The sequence below is a fragment of the Myxine glutinosa genome, chromosome 7, assembly GCF_964187855.1.
Source record: "Myxine glutinosa chromosome 7, kmMyxGlut1.1, whole genome shotgun sequence".
Lineage (NCBI taxonomy): Eukaryota > Metazoa > Chordata > Myxini > Myxiniformes > Myxinidae > Myxine > Myxine glutinosa.
In genome coordinates this window covers 2,300,024-2,314,680 of record NC_136267.1, presented here as the reverse complement: position 1 = coordinate 2,314,680, position 14,657 = coordinate 2,300,024, and positions in this window count along the sequence as shown.

Genomic DNA, 14,657 nt, shown 5'->3' with positions numbered 1-14,657 from the left:
GGACTTGGTTTGATGTCACGTGCTGAGGGTCTCGTGCTGAGGTCTCGTGCTTACGTCACGTGCTGAGGTCTCGTGCTGTGGTCTCGTGCTGCGGTCTCGTGCTTAGGTCTCGTGCTGCGGTCTCGTGCTGAGGTCTTGTGCTGTTGTCTCGTGCTGTGGTATTGTGCTGAGGTCTCGTGCTGAGGTCACGTGCTGTGGTATCGTGCTGAGGACACGTGCTCCCACGACACGGGAAATGGACGGAACATTGCCGTGGAAATTAAAAATACAGTATGCGGTACTACCGGAGTCGTGACCCGTGACGTGTACAAGCGTGAAGCAGTGGCTGCGATTCTCTGTATCATGATTAATAACCGAGAAAAATACTCAAACTGTCACGTTTATCAAAAAACAGCAAACGTTCCGTCACCGAGTGACGGGAAAAACTACCGGGGTGACCTCCACAAGAAAAACTACCGGGGTGACCTCCACAAGAAAAACTACCGGGGTGACCTCCACAAGAAAAACTACCGGGGTGACCTTCACAAGAAAAACTAACGGGGTGACCTTCACAACAAAAACTACCGGGGTGACCTCCACAAGAAAAACTAGCGGGGTGACCTCCACAAGAAAAACTACCGGGGTGACCTTCACCAGTGACAAGAACAACTACTGGAGTGACCTTCACCAGTGACAAGGAAAACTACCGGGGTGACCTTCACAACAAAAACTACCGGAGTGACCTCCACAAGAAAAACTACCGGGGTGACCTCCACAAGAAAAACTACCGGGGTGACCTTCACAAGAAAAACTACCGGGGTGACCTTCACAAGAAAAACTACCGGGGTGACCTTCACAACAAAAACTACCGGGGTGACCTCCACAAGAAAAACTACCGGGGTGACCTTCACAAGAAAAACTACCGGGGTGACCTTCACCAGTGACAAGAAAAACTACTGGGGTGACCTTCACCATTGACAAGGAAAACTACCAGGGTGACCTTCACAACAAAAACTACCGGGGTGACCTCCACAAGAAAAACTACCGGGGTGACCTTCACAAGAAAAACTACCGGGGTGACCTTCACCAGTGACAAGGAAAACTACCGGGGTGACCTTCACCAGTGACAAGGAAAACTACCGGGGTGACCTTCACAACAAAAACTACCGGGGTGACCTCCACAAGAAAAACTACCGGGGTGACCTTCACCAGTGACAAGGAAAACTACCAGGGTGACCTTCACCAGTGACAAGGAAAACCACCGGGGTGACCTTCACCAGTGACAAGGAAAACTACCGGGGTGGCCTTCACCAGTGACAAGGAAAACAACCGGGGTGGCCTTCACAAGAAAAACTACCGGGGTGACCTTCACCAGACACAAGGAAAACTACCGGGGTGACCTTCACCAGTGACAAGAAAAACTACCGCTGTGACCTTCACCAGTGACAAGCAAAACTACCGGGGTGACCTTCACAAGAAAAACTACCGGGGTGACCTCCACAAGAAAAACTACCGGGGTGACCTCCACAAGAATAACTACCGGGGTGACCTCCACAAGAATAACTACCGGGGTGACCTTCACCAGTGACAAGGAAAACTACCGGGGTGACCTTCACCAGTGACAAGGAAAACGACAGGGGTGACCTCCACAAGTGACAAGGAAAACTACAGGGGTGACCTTCACCAGTGACGGGAAAAACTACCGGGGTGACCTTCACCAGTGACAAGGAAAACTACCGGGGTGACCTTCACAAGAAAAACTACCGGGGTGACCTCCACAAGAAAAACTACCGGGGTGACCTCCACAAGAAAAACTACCGGGGTGACCTCCACAAGAAAAACTACCGGGGTGACCTTCACCAGTGACAAGGAAAACTACCGGAGTGACCTTCACCAGTGACAAGGAAAACTACCGGTGTGACCTTCACCAGTGACAAGGAAAACTACAGGGGTGACCTTCACCAGTGACAAGAAAAACTACCGCTGTGACCTTCACCAGTGACAAGGAAAACTACCGGGGTGACCTTCACCAGTGACAAGGAAAACTACCGGGTTGACCTTCACAAGAAAAACTACCGGGGTGACCTCCACAAGAAAAACTACCGGGGTGACCTCCACAAGAAAAACTACCGGGGTGACCTTCACAAGAAAAACTACCGGGGTGACCTCCACAAGAAAAACTACCGGGGTGACCTTCACCAGTGACAAGGAAAACTACCGGGGTGACCTTCACCAGTGACAAGGAAAACTACCGGTGTGACCTTCACCAGTGACGAGGAAAACTACCGGTGTGTCCACCAGTGACAAGGAAAACTACAGGGGTGACCTTCACCAGTGACAAGAAAAACTACCGCTGTGACCTTCACCAGTGACAAGGAAAACTACCGGGGTGACCTTCACCAGTGACAAGGAAAACTACCGGGTTGACCTTCACAAGAAAAACTACCGGGGTGACCTCCACAAGAAAAACTACCGGGGTGACCTCCACAAGAAAAACTACCGGGGTGACTTTCACCAGTGACAAGGAAAACTACCGGGGTGACCTTCACCAGTGACAAGAAAAACTACCGGGGTGACCTCCACAAGTGACAAGGAAAACTACCGGGGTGACCTTCACCAGTGACAAGGAAAACTACCGGGGTGACCTCCACAAGAAAATCTACCGGGGTGACCTCCACAAGAAAAACTACCGGGGTGACCTTCACCAGTGACAAGGAAAACTACCTGGGTGACCTTCACCAGTGACAAGAAAAACTACCGGGGTGACCTTCACAAGAAAAACTACCGGGGTGACCTCCACAAGAAAAACTACCGGGGTGACCTTCACCAGTGACAAGGAAAACTACCGGGGTGACCTTCACCAGTGACAAGGAAAACTACCGGTGTGACCTTCACCAGTGACGAGGAAAACTACCAGGGTGACCTTCACCAGTGACAAGAAAAACTACCGCTGTGACCTTCACCAGTGACAAGCAAAACTACCGGGGTGACCTTCACAAGAAAAACTACCGGGGTGACCTCCACAAGAAAAACTACCGGGGTGACCTCCACAAGAATAACTACCGGGGTGACCTTCACCAGTGACAAGGAAAACTACCGGGGTGACCTTCACCAGTGACAAGGAAAACGACAGGGGTGACCTCCACAAGTGACAAGGAAAACTACAGGGGTGACCTTCACCAGTGACGGGAAAAACTACCGGGGTGACCTTCACCAGTGACAAGGAAAACTACCGGGGTGACCTTCACAAGAAAAACTACCGGGGTGACCTCCACAAGAAAAACTACCGGGGTGACCTCCACAAGAAAAACTACCGGGGTGACCTTCACCAGTGACAAGGAAAACTACCGGAGTGACCTTCACCAGTGACAAGGAAAACTACCGGTGTGACCTTCACCAGTGACAAGGAAAACTACAGGGGTGACCTTCACCAGTGACAAGAAAAACTACCGCTGTGACCTTAACCAGTGACAAGGAAAACTACCGGGGTGACCTTCACCAGTGACAAGGAAAACTACCGGGTTGACCTTCACAAGAAAAACTACCGGGGTGACCTCCACAAGAAAAACTACCGGGGTGACCTCCACAAGAAAAACTACCGGGGTGACCTTCACAAGAAAAACTACCGGGGTGACCTCCACAAGAAAAACTACCGGGGTGACCTTCACCAGTGACAAGGAAAACTACCGGGGTGACCTTCACCAGTGACAAGGAAAACTACCGGTGTGACCTTCACCAGTGACGAGGAAAACTACCGGTGTGTCCACCAGTGACAAGGAAAACTACAGGGGTGACCTTCACCAGTGACTAGAAAAACTACCGCTGTGACCTTCACCAGTGACAAGGAAAACTACCGGGGTGACCTTCACCAGTGACAAGGAAAACTACCGGGTTGACCTTCACAAGAAAAACTACCGGGGTGACCTCCACAAGAAAAACTACCGGGGTGACTTTCACCAGTGACAAGGAAAACTACCGGGGTGACCTTCACCAGTGACAAGAAAAACTACCGGGGTGACCTCCACAAGTGACAAGGAAAACTACCGGGGTGACCTTCACCAGTGACAAGGAAAACTACCGGGGTGACCTCCACAAGAAAAACTACCGGGGTGACCTCCACAAGAAAAACTACCGGGGTGACCTCCACAAGAAAAACTACCGGGGTGACCTTCACCAGTGACAAGGAAAACTACCGGGGTGACCTTCACCAGTGACAAGAAAAACTACCGGGGTGACCTCCACAAGAAAAACTACCGGGGTGACCTTCACCAGTGACAAGGAAAACTACCGGGGTGACCTTCACCAGTGACAAGAAAAACTACCGGGGTAACCTCCACAAGTGACAAGGAAAACTACCAGGGTGACCTTCACCAGTGACAAGGAAAACGACAGGGGTGACCTCCACAAGTGACAAGAAAAACTACCGCTGTGACCTTCACCAGTGACAAGGAAAACTACCGGGGTAACCTCCACAAGTGAGAAGGAAAACTACCGGTGTGACCTTCAACAGTGACAAGAAAAACTACCGGGGTGACCTTCACCAGTGACAAGGAAAACTACCGGGGTGACCTCCACAAGTGACAAGAAAAACTACCGGGGTGACCTTCACAAGAAAAACTACCGGGGTGACCTTCACAAGAAAAACTACCGGGGTGACCTTCACCAGTGACAAGGAAAACTACCGGGGTGACCTTCACCAGTGACAAGAAAAACTACCGGGGTGACCTTCACCAGTGACAAGAAAAACTACTGGGGTGACCTCCACAAGTGACAAGAAAAACTACCGGGGTGACCTTCACAAGAAAAACTACCAGGGTGACCTTCACAAGAAAAACTACCGGGGTGACCTTCACAAGTGACAAGAAAAACTACCGGGGTGACCTCCACAAGTGACAAGAAAAACTACTGGGGTGACCTCCACAAGTGACAAGAAAAACTACCGGGGTGACCTTCACAAGAAAAACTACCGGGGTGACCTTCACAAGAAAAACTATCGGGGTGACCTTCACCAGTGACAAGAAAAACTACCGGGGTGACCTCCACAAGTGACAAGAAAAACTACCGGGGTAACCTCCATACGTGACAAGGAAAACTACCGGGGTGACCTCCACAAGTGACAAGGAAAACTACCGGGGTGACCTCCACGAGTGACAAGGAAAACTACCGGGGTGACATTGACCAGTGACAAGAAAAACTACCGGGGTGACCTTCACAAGAAAAACTACCGGGGTGGCCTTCACCAGTGACAAGAAAAACTACCGGGGTGACCTCCACAAGTGACAAGAAAAACTACCGGGGTGACCTCCACAAGTGACAAGAAAAACTACCGGGGTGACCTCCACAAGTGACAAGGAAAACTACCGGGGTGACCTCCACAAGTGACAAGGAAAACTACCGGGGTGACATTGACCAGTGACAAGAAAAACTACCGGGGTGACCTACACAAGTGACAAGGAAAACTACCAGGTTTACATTAGTGACAAGAGAAACTATTGAGATATCTGTCACCAGTGACAAAAAGAACTACCGGTGTGTCCGTCACCAGTAGCAGGAAAAACTACCGGGGTCTCCATCAATAGTGACAAGACAAGCGTTACGCCTCGGTCCCCCGTCGGGGAAGTGATGTGAGTTGACAAAGTGGAACACGCAGAAAACATGCTGTGATATGATATTTCGCTCACAAGGTTCAGACATACATGGCGGCGGCCATCTTGGATTTTGACGTGGCGACCCAATTTTCAATAGCGTTCTTCCTTATGCCGAGATGCATCCACACACCAAATTAGAAGTTGGTACTTCGCTTATTTTTCAAGATATTCAGCTCACAAGGTTCAGACATACATGGCGGCGGCCATCTTGGAACTTGACGTGGCGACCCAATTTTCAATAGCGTTCTTCCTTATGCCGAGATGCATCCAAACACCAGATTAGAAGTTGGTACTTCGCTTATTTTTCAAGATATTCATCTCACAAGGTTCAGACATACATGGCGGCGGCCATCTTGGAACTTGACGTGGCGACCCAATTTTAAACGGCGTTCTTGCTTGTGCCGAGATACACCCAAACACCAGATTAGAAGTTGGTACTTCGCTTATTTTTCAAGATATTCAGCTCACAAGGTTCAGACATACATGGCGGCGGCCATCTTGGATTTTGACGTGGGTTGCACCCACACCAAATTCGAATGCGGTCCTTCGCTTACGCACGCACGCACGCCCGCACGCCCGCACGCACACACGCACGCATGCCCACACGCACGCACGCACGGACGGACGGACACACGGACGGAGGGGAAAACCATAGTCCCCCTTTCGCTCCGCTGTGCGACGGGTGACAATAAACTACCGGGATGTCCGTCATGATCTTATTCATAGCTCGTGTGAATCAGATGAAAATTGTTGACCTTGAGTTGACCTTTGACCTCGAAAATAGTTGGTTTCCCAATTCAGTGACAACATCCAAATGCTGTTCAACTTTCAAGTTAATCGGATAAAAAATGATGATTTGAGAAATTTGATCTCAAGATGACCTTTGACCTCAAAATCAATAGGCTTGTCAGTTGTGACTTCCTCTACACCTTGGTAAGGTTTCATGACGATCGGTTTGGAAAAGTGAACTGTAGGTGAGTGACAAACAAACAAAGACAGAATAACAAAGTGGACCGACCAATATACTTCAGGCGGTAGCTTGACGGGTATGACGAAAATCGGGAGAACCTTGACCTTTGACCTATATAGCCAAAAAACATTTCAGCCTCACTTAATTCCTTCAGCATACTCTGGTAAAGTTTGACCTCTGGTAAAGTTTGCACTCAGACAAACAAACATACAAACGAGACAGACATGTCAGATATTAGACAGACAGACATACAAACGAGAATATGAGGAAAATTGACATTTTTGTAACAGACTAACAGACAAGGGTGAAACATAACCTCCATCCACCTTTGGTAGCAGAGGTAATCAAACACTGTTGCGGCGAATCCTCCACTATCAGGGCTGGGAAATAAGAGGCAAAGAGGGATTCAGGTTACCTGTGGATTGCCTCTTGAACAAAATCAGACGAAAAATGGGTCTCCGTTCCCCCAGACTACGATTTTAAAAAACGAATGAATAAAATCCTTTCACAGCCGAGTCTGATGTGTGTTTTTCAGTGAGCGATGAAAATCCTCTTCAAATTTCAAGTCAATCCGAGGAAAATTGAGGATTTTGGGAATTTGACAAAGTTGTTGACCTTTGACCTAAGGTGACCTTTTGACCTTTTGACCACAAAAACAAATAAATATGCTTCTTTTAAACTACCAACTCCACCATTTGGTGAAGTTTCGTGAAGATTGGTCTGAAATTGTGATCTATATGTGATTATAAGGGAGCGGACAGACAAACAAACCAGAGCGATCAACATACTTGGCAAAGTAAATTTTTAATTAAAAAAGAATAAATTAAAACAAATTTTGCCAAGTAACAAATGAACAAACTGATCCGGACCCATCAATATACTGGCAATTGTCCAAAAAAAATTGGTCAAGTAACAAACTGACCGAACCGATCAACAATAACATACTTGGCGAAATTTATTTAAATTTTTAAAAATATATTTCACCAAATAACAAACAGAGCGGTGAAAACAAAACCATCATCATACTCGATTTTTGCATTAAAAGGGTGTCCCTGCTTAACGTCTTCCCTGTTAACGTTTTTTCATTATAACGTCTGTACAAATTAGACCTCGATCCCAAAGAACGTTGTGATTATTTACCCATAACCCGCTATTACATCGTCGGTCAGAGCGGACTACTCGGTCAGAGCGGAGTACTCAGTCAGAGCAGACTACTCAGTCAGAGCGGACTACTCGGTCAGAGCGGAGTACTCAGTCAGAGCAGACTACTCGGTCAGAGCGGACTACTCGGTCAGAGCAGACTACTCAGTCAGAGCGGACTACTCGGTCAGAGCTGACTACTCGGTCAGAGCGGACTACTCGGTCAGAGCGGACTACTCGGTCAGAGCGGACTGCTCGGTCAGAGCAGACTACTCGGTCAGAGCGGACTACTCGGTCAGAGCGGACTACTCGGTCAGAGCGGACTGCTCGGTCAGAGCGGACTGCTCGGTCAGAGCGGAGTGCTCGGTCAGAGCGGAGTACTCAGTCAGAGTGGACTACTCGGTCAGAGCGGACTATTTGGTCAGAGAGGACTACTCGGTCAGAGCGGACTACTCGGTCAGAGCGGACTACTCGGTCAGAGCGGACTACTCGGTCAGAGCAGACTATTCGGTCAGAGCGGACGACTCGGTCAGAGCAGACTACATGGTCAGAGCAGACTACTGGTTCAGAATGGAGTACTCAGTCAGAGTGGAGTACTCAGTCAGAGCGGACTACTCAGAGTGGACTACCCGGTCAGAGCGGACTACATGGTCAGAGCGGACTACATGGTCAGAGCGGACTACATGGTCAGAGCGGACTACATGGTCAGAGCGGACTATTTGGCCAGAGTGGACTACATGGTCAGAGCAGACTACTCGGTCAGAGCGGACTACTTGGTCAGAGCGGACTACTCGGTCAGAGCAGAATACTCGGTCAGAGCGGAGTACATGGTCAGAGCGGAGTACATGGTCAGAGCGGAGTACTCGGCCAGAGCGGACCACTTGGTCAGAGCGGACTACTCGGTCAGAGCGGACTACTCGGTCAGAGCAGACTACTCGGTCAGAGCGGACCACTTTGTCAGAGCAGACTACTCGGTCAGAGCGGTCGACTCGATCAGAGCGGACGACTACACACATTACTGTCTCTCGCCTAGCGTTGTGTTACTTCCGGTATCAGTTGTTCTTACATCCCTGTTATGAGTGGATGTGCTCACGTGTTCATCAGTTTGGCGTTCAGTGATGACGAAGATGTTTGCAATGTGGATCAAAGATCAAAACGAACGCATCGCCAACATGGACTTAACGGTAATTCAGGGGAACGTTTGATTAACGACTTGAAGGCCAGTGGGGGTGAGGCAAGGCCAGTGGGGGTGAGGCAAGGCCAGTGGGGGTGAGGCAAGGCCAGTGGGGGTGAGGCAAGGCCAGTGGGGGTGAGCCACGGTCAGTGGGGATGAGGCAAGGCCAGTGGGGGTGAGGCAAAGCCAGTGGGGGTGAGGCAAAGCCAGTGGGGGTGAGGCAAGGCCAGTTGGGGTGGGGGTGAGGCAAGGCCAGTGGGGGTGAGGCAAGGCCAGTGGGGGTGAGGCAAGGTCAGTGGGGGTGAGCAAGGCCAGTGGGGGTGAGGCAAGGCCAGTGGGGGTTAGGCAAGGCCAGTGGGGGTTAGGTAAGGTCAGTGGGGGTGAAGCAAGGTCAGTGGGGGTGAAGCAAGGTCAGTGGGGGTGAAGCAAGGTCAGTGGGGGTGAAGCAAGGTCAGTGGGGGTGAGGAAAAGCCAGTGGGGGTGAGGCAAAGCCAGTGGGGGTGAGGCAAAGCCAGTGGGGGTGAGGCAAGGCCAGTTGGGGTGGGGGTGAGGCAAGGTCAGTGGGGGTGAGGCAAGGCCAGTGGGGGTGGGGTTGAGGCTAGGCCAGTGGGGGTGAGGCAAGGCCAGTAGGGATGAGGCAAGGTCAGTGGGGGTGAGGCAAGGTCAGTGGGTGTGAGGCAAGGTCAGTGGGGGTGAGGCAAGGTCAGTGGGGGTGAGGCAAGGTCAGTGGGGGTGAGGCAAGGTCAGTGGGGGTGAGGCAAAGCCAGTGGGGGTGAGGCAAGGTCAGTGGGGGTGAGGCAAGGCCAGTAGGGATGAGGCAAGGTCAGTGGGGGTGAGGCAAGGTCAGTGGGGGTGAGGCAAGGTCAGTGGGGGTGAGGCAAGGTCAGTGGGGGTGAGGCAAGGTCAGTGGGGGTGAGGCAAGGTCAGTGGGGGTGAGGCAAGGTCAGTGGGGGTGAGGCAAAGCCAGTGGGGGTGAGGCAAGGTCAGTGGGGGTGAGGCAAGGTCAGTGGGGGTGGGGGTGAGGCAAGCCAAGTGGGGGTGGGGGTGAGGCAAAGCCAGTGGGGGTGAGGCAAAGCCAGTGGGGGTGAGGCAAGGTCAGTGGGGGTGTGGGTGAGGCAAGCCAAGTGGGGGTGGGGGTGGGGGTGTGGCCTCTTAGGACGAGAATTCCATGGCGGCCGAGGATGGTTTCAGCACTTTAGGCAACGTTATAATTTTCATAAAATCAAAGTGACTGGTGAGGCCAATTCCGATACCGCTGCTGCTGCTGAGGGTTTTATTCTGGAACTAAAGAAAATCATCGACGAGACAGTATTCACCAAAGCAAATCTTTAACATTGACGAAACCGGACTTTTCTGGAAGCGAATGTCCAAAAGAACCGACATATCGAAGGAAGAAAAGCATCCCCTCGTTTAACGTTACTGTTTGGGGGTTTGAGGGGGGGGGGAGGGGGAGGGAGGGACGCTGCTGGCGACTTAGAGATGAAACCTGACTTATTGCGTTGCCAACCCACAGGGTTAGTGGGGGTGACTTAGTCAAAGGATCACCTCTCCCTGTTATCTACTAAGGTGATAATAACAAGGCCTGGATAAGCAGCTCTATCTTCAGTCAATGGCTATAACTGTATACGCCGTCCCTGCATGGATGGATTGTTGTGCAAAGGAGAACACGCACTTTAACATTCTCCTTCTCATCGATAACGATCCTTCGCATCCGCCCAACCTCGATGATTTGTATGAGAACATTAAAGTCGTTTTCCTCCCTCCAAATACGACAGGGATGATAATCAAATTGATGCAACCTATGGACCAGGGAGAGAAGGGAGAGGGGAGGGAAAGGGGAGCGAGGGAAGGAGGCGAAAGGGAGGGGAGAAAGGAGGGGAAAAGGGTGGGGGAGGGAAAGAGAGAGGGGAGGGGCAAGATGGGGGTTAGAGGGGGAATAGAGGACAGGGAGAGCTAAGCCTCACCACATGTCGCTATACTGTGCACTCCGGGAGGGAGGGGTTGTCCGAGGAGGGGAGTGGGAGCGAGTAAGAGAGAGGAGGGAGAGGGGAAGGGACGATGTTCACTAAGTTTTGTACGAAAGTTTAACTTTTTGAGATATCATGCTATATATTGTTTTTGGCCCTATTGCTCAATAGTGTAGAATCACTTAAAAATTTATCGTATCCAGATCCGGATCTTCACCAAATCTAATCATTTTGTTTGTGTCAAATACCCAACCTCTCCACCAAATTTCATTCGAATCCATCCACAAGGTTTTTTTTGTTTGTTTTATTTGTTTGTTTTTTTGTATACAAGATCGAGACTCGTGTAAGAGCTAACATCAATCACAAAAAAAAATCAAACGGACACACAAAACATACAATAAATGGAGAGGGAGACAAGATGGGGAGAGAGAGGGAAGCACACACATACAACAGCAGAGAACACGGACATCGGGAGATCTGTGGGAGCGAGAGGGCTTGGGGGTAGGAGGCTGGGGAGGGGGGGGGGGGGGAGAGGTATAAAACACATGGACACAGCTAGAACTTTCAGGAAAGAAGTCTGTATTTTAAAAAAAAAGTGGAATTGGGGTGAAATTAGCGGGGGTAGAAAAGATCAAGGTTTGGATGGGGGAAGATAAGAGATGGTGGTCAACAGCTGTTTTAAAGACCTGGAGGGAGGAGTGGGATTGAAGGGAGTGAGGGAGTTTGTTCCAGAGGCGGGAGAAAAGAGGAATGAAAGAGTGAAGGTGAGCAGAGAGCCGAGATTTCGGCAGTTTAACCATCAGAGGGTTGCTGGCAGATCTTGTGCGACCTGTAGGAATATTTGGGGGACAGAGCACAGAGAGAGCTGGGGGAGCAAGGCCGGAGAGGAGTCGGTAGAAGACAAAGACCACCAACCTGCTTGCGGTGAGTGAGTGAAAGGTCCTCGGAGTTAACTTCATTGTGGGAGAATCCAATGATTCTGGTCCGTTTTGAGATATCCTGTTCACAAACAGACAAGAGTGAGGGGAGAGGGGGGGGGGGGTAAGCATAAGGGAGGGCGGAGAGGAGAAGGAGGAAGGAGGGAAGGGGAAAGGGCGAGGGCATAAGGGAGGCGGGATTGAGGAGGGAGGGGGAGCGGAAGGAGAATGGTGGGGGAGGGGAGGTGGACAAATTTACTTGTGTGAAGAGTGCTTTAACCTCAGCGTTGCGCAGGTATAAAAGGAAATCAAAGGGAGGAGCAAAGCGCCCCTCGCTTTATATGAGGGATCATTTCTCTGTATGCAGCTTTTACCTGGCGACTGAAAATACGATTCTCGGCTTCGAGTGGACGAAATCGCTGCAAATTTCATAAGTAAATGCTTTGTACGTCGAGGTAATATGTTCCAAATTTCAGCAACGTCTGTTTCCACATTCTTGAGTTTTATTTTTAAAAACCCTCAAATTCACGTTGGTGTCCGTCCATCCGTCCGTCCGCCCAAAATGTGTTGGCGCTCATATCTCAAGGACTACACATTGAAACTAGCTGAAACTTGGAATATACATCAGCCAATCGGTCTAGTTAATGGCTTTCGAAACAAATTCCACCTAAGTGCCATAGCTTTATGCTTTAAAATCAAATATGTATGAACACAACAACACAACAACATGCATTTTTATGTACATAAATAAATATATAAAAAATATATACTATTTCAAAATGTTATTACCCGAATCTAATGTGCTGGCCCAATGGCCTAATGGATAAGGCATCAGACACCCAAGCTGGGGATTCTGGGTTTGAATCCTGTCTGGGTTGAATATTTTTTCCCCTCTTACTTTTTCAAGTCTTTTATATTGTTTTCAATAAAGTCTTGCACGATGAACAAATGCGTTTCATTCAGATTAAAAATGTATCTTGGGGGAAAATGCCAGGGGCATAGAAAAGGCCCCTTTATATAAGGGTATGTGCCATGTGGCAAACTATAGAAAAGAAGGGACATTCAAAAAAAAAAAGCGACCGAGCAGCGCTCGTCCACCCATCGCTCTTGCTTGGAAGGCCGCAGCCCTTCCTCGTCACGACCACCAGCAATATCTCCAAACGCGGCCGTTCAAGATCGCTCCATTGAGCCCAAGAGAAAAATTCCACCGTTTGTACGAGGTCCAGGCGAGAAAAAGCCCAAGAGGGAATTCGGTCAGAGCGAGGAGCCAAGGAGAAGAGAACAAAATGTCCGCTAGAGCGAAAAGCCAAGAAAGGGCCAGAAAAATGTCCTCTATAGCGTTCTTTTATCATCCAGGCTCTGACGTCATCTGGGGTGATTCACCAATCAGTGAGTCGCTTCCTACCCCGGGCTTGTACCAATCAAAACCCGGACCAGTCACTGCCCTTCTGGGCGTGGCCCTCGGCACACCCGTCTTGTGCGCTTCCAAAGTCAATGCCATCAGCGGCAGCGCTCAATGTCCTGGCTTTCGGTAGGTTTTTAATTCGGGTGTTTAAATGCGTGCGATTGGCTAGTGTCTATGGTGTGGTGCCAAAAGAGACACAGGAAATAAATTACAGAGGTAACGACATACAACGGATAAATTACCCATAATCCCTGAACATACCCCACTCCTCGTAATGGGGACGAAGATACACCTTACACGACATCTGGGCTAATACAAATTCCCTACTTATTATATGGTGGCTCTTCTTCTACATCGCGACATAAGGAGGATGCTGATTTATGCACTCCACCTGGTCTATGGTATCTCTACCCCCTACAAACGTAACAGTATTTTATTTGCCAGATGTAGGGCGCCCCTTTATATGAACTTTTCTAGTGCATTACTTGGTTCCTCCTAAGAACACAAGGGCAATCCAGCATGCACACGAGATTTTTTTTTTTGAATGTCCCTTCTTTTCTATACACTGCCACATGGCACATACCATATATAAAGGGGCCTTGTCTATGCCCCTGTCATTTTACCCAAGAATGGCAATACCCTCTGCCACCATAACCAGGTGGTGCTGCACAGTACACATTTACATAGAGAATTTACATCCTCCCCCTGCCAAACCTCCCGAACCCCACACCCCCACGTGACGCTGCAGCCACATAGCATATTTTACCCCCACACAAGTTGTATTTGTACCCCGAGTTTGGAGTTTGTAACTTAAAAGATGTGGCCGTGCCTAGAACACATACAAACAAAGAGAGAGGGAGACAGATTTTTGTATTTTATAGGTACAGATTAGGACAAATAAATTGCACCCCAGCAGGATTGCGGGAAAGTGGACCAAATCACTATCAAATAGCTCTCTCCTTGTGCTAAAAAATACCACTTCCTGTTACTACATTCTCACATAGGTGTAGATATATAACACACACACACACACACACACACACACACACACACACACACACACACACACACACACACACACACACACACACACTTTTAGAAAGATACAGTATGCAAAAATCTCGTATAATTTCCCTTGTGGCCCCAGAACCAAACACAATATTTATAACAACCCTCGCAGCCCCCATAGCTCCTAGCTCCATTCCCCACCTCTCCCCCCACGAAACATTTTTTATATCTTAATGGATTAATAATAAATATCAGCATTTTAAACTTACCCTGAACATTCAAAATCCCCAGATATGTCCTTCCCATCGGTGTTAAGAAACACCTGATACAGATAAACAGTCCATTCACTGGTAGCGATCCGTCAGGCGTTTGTATATCAAACGCCAGTCCATTCGGGTCTCGCACCAATCCACCTGGTCGGACATTTGCAGTGCGAGAAGGTACCCGTT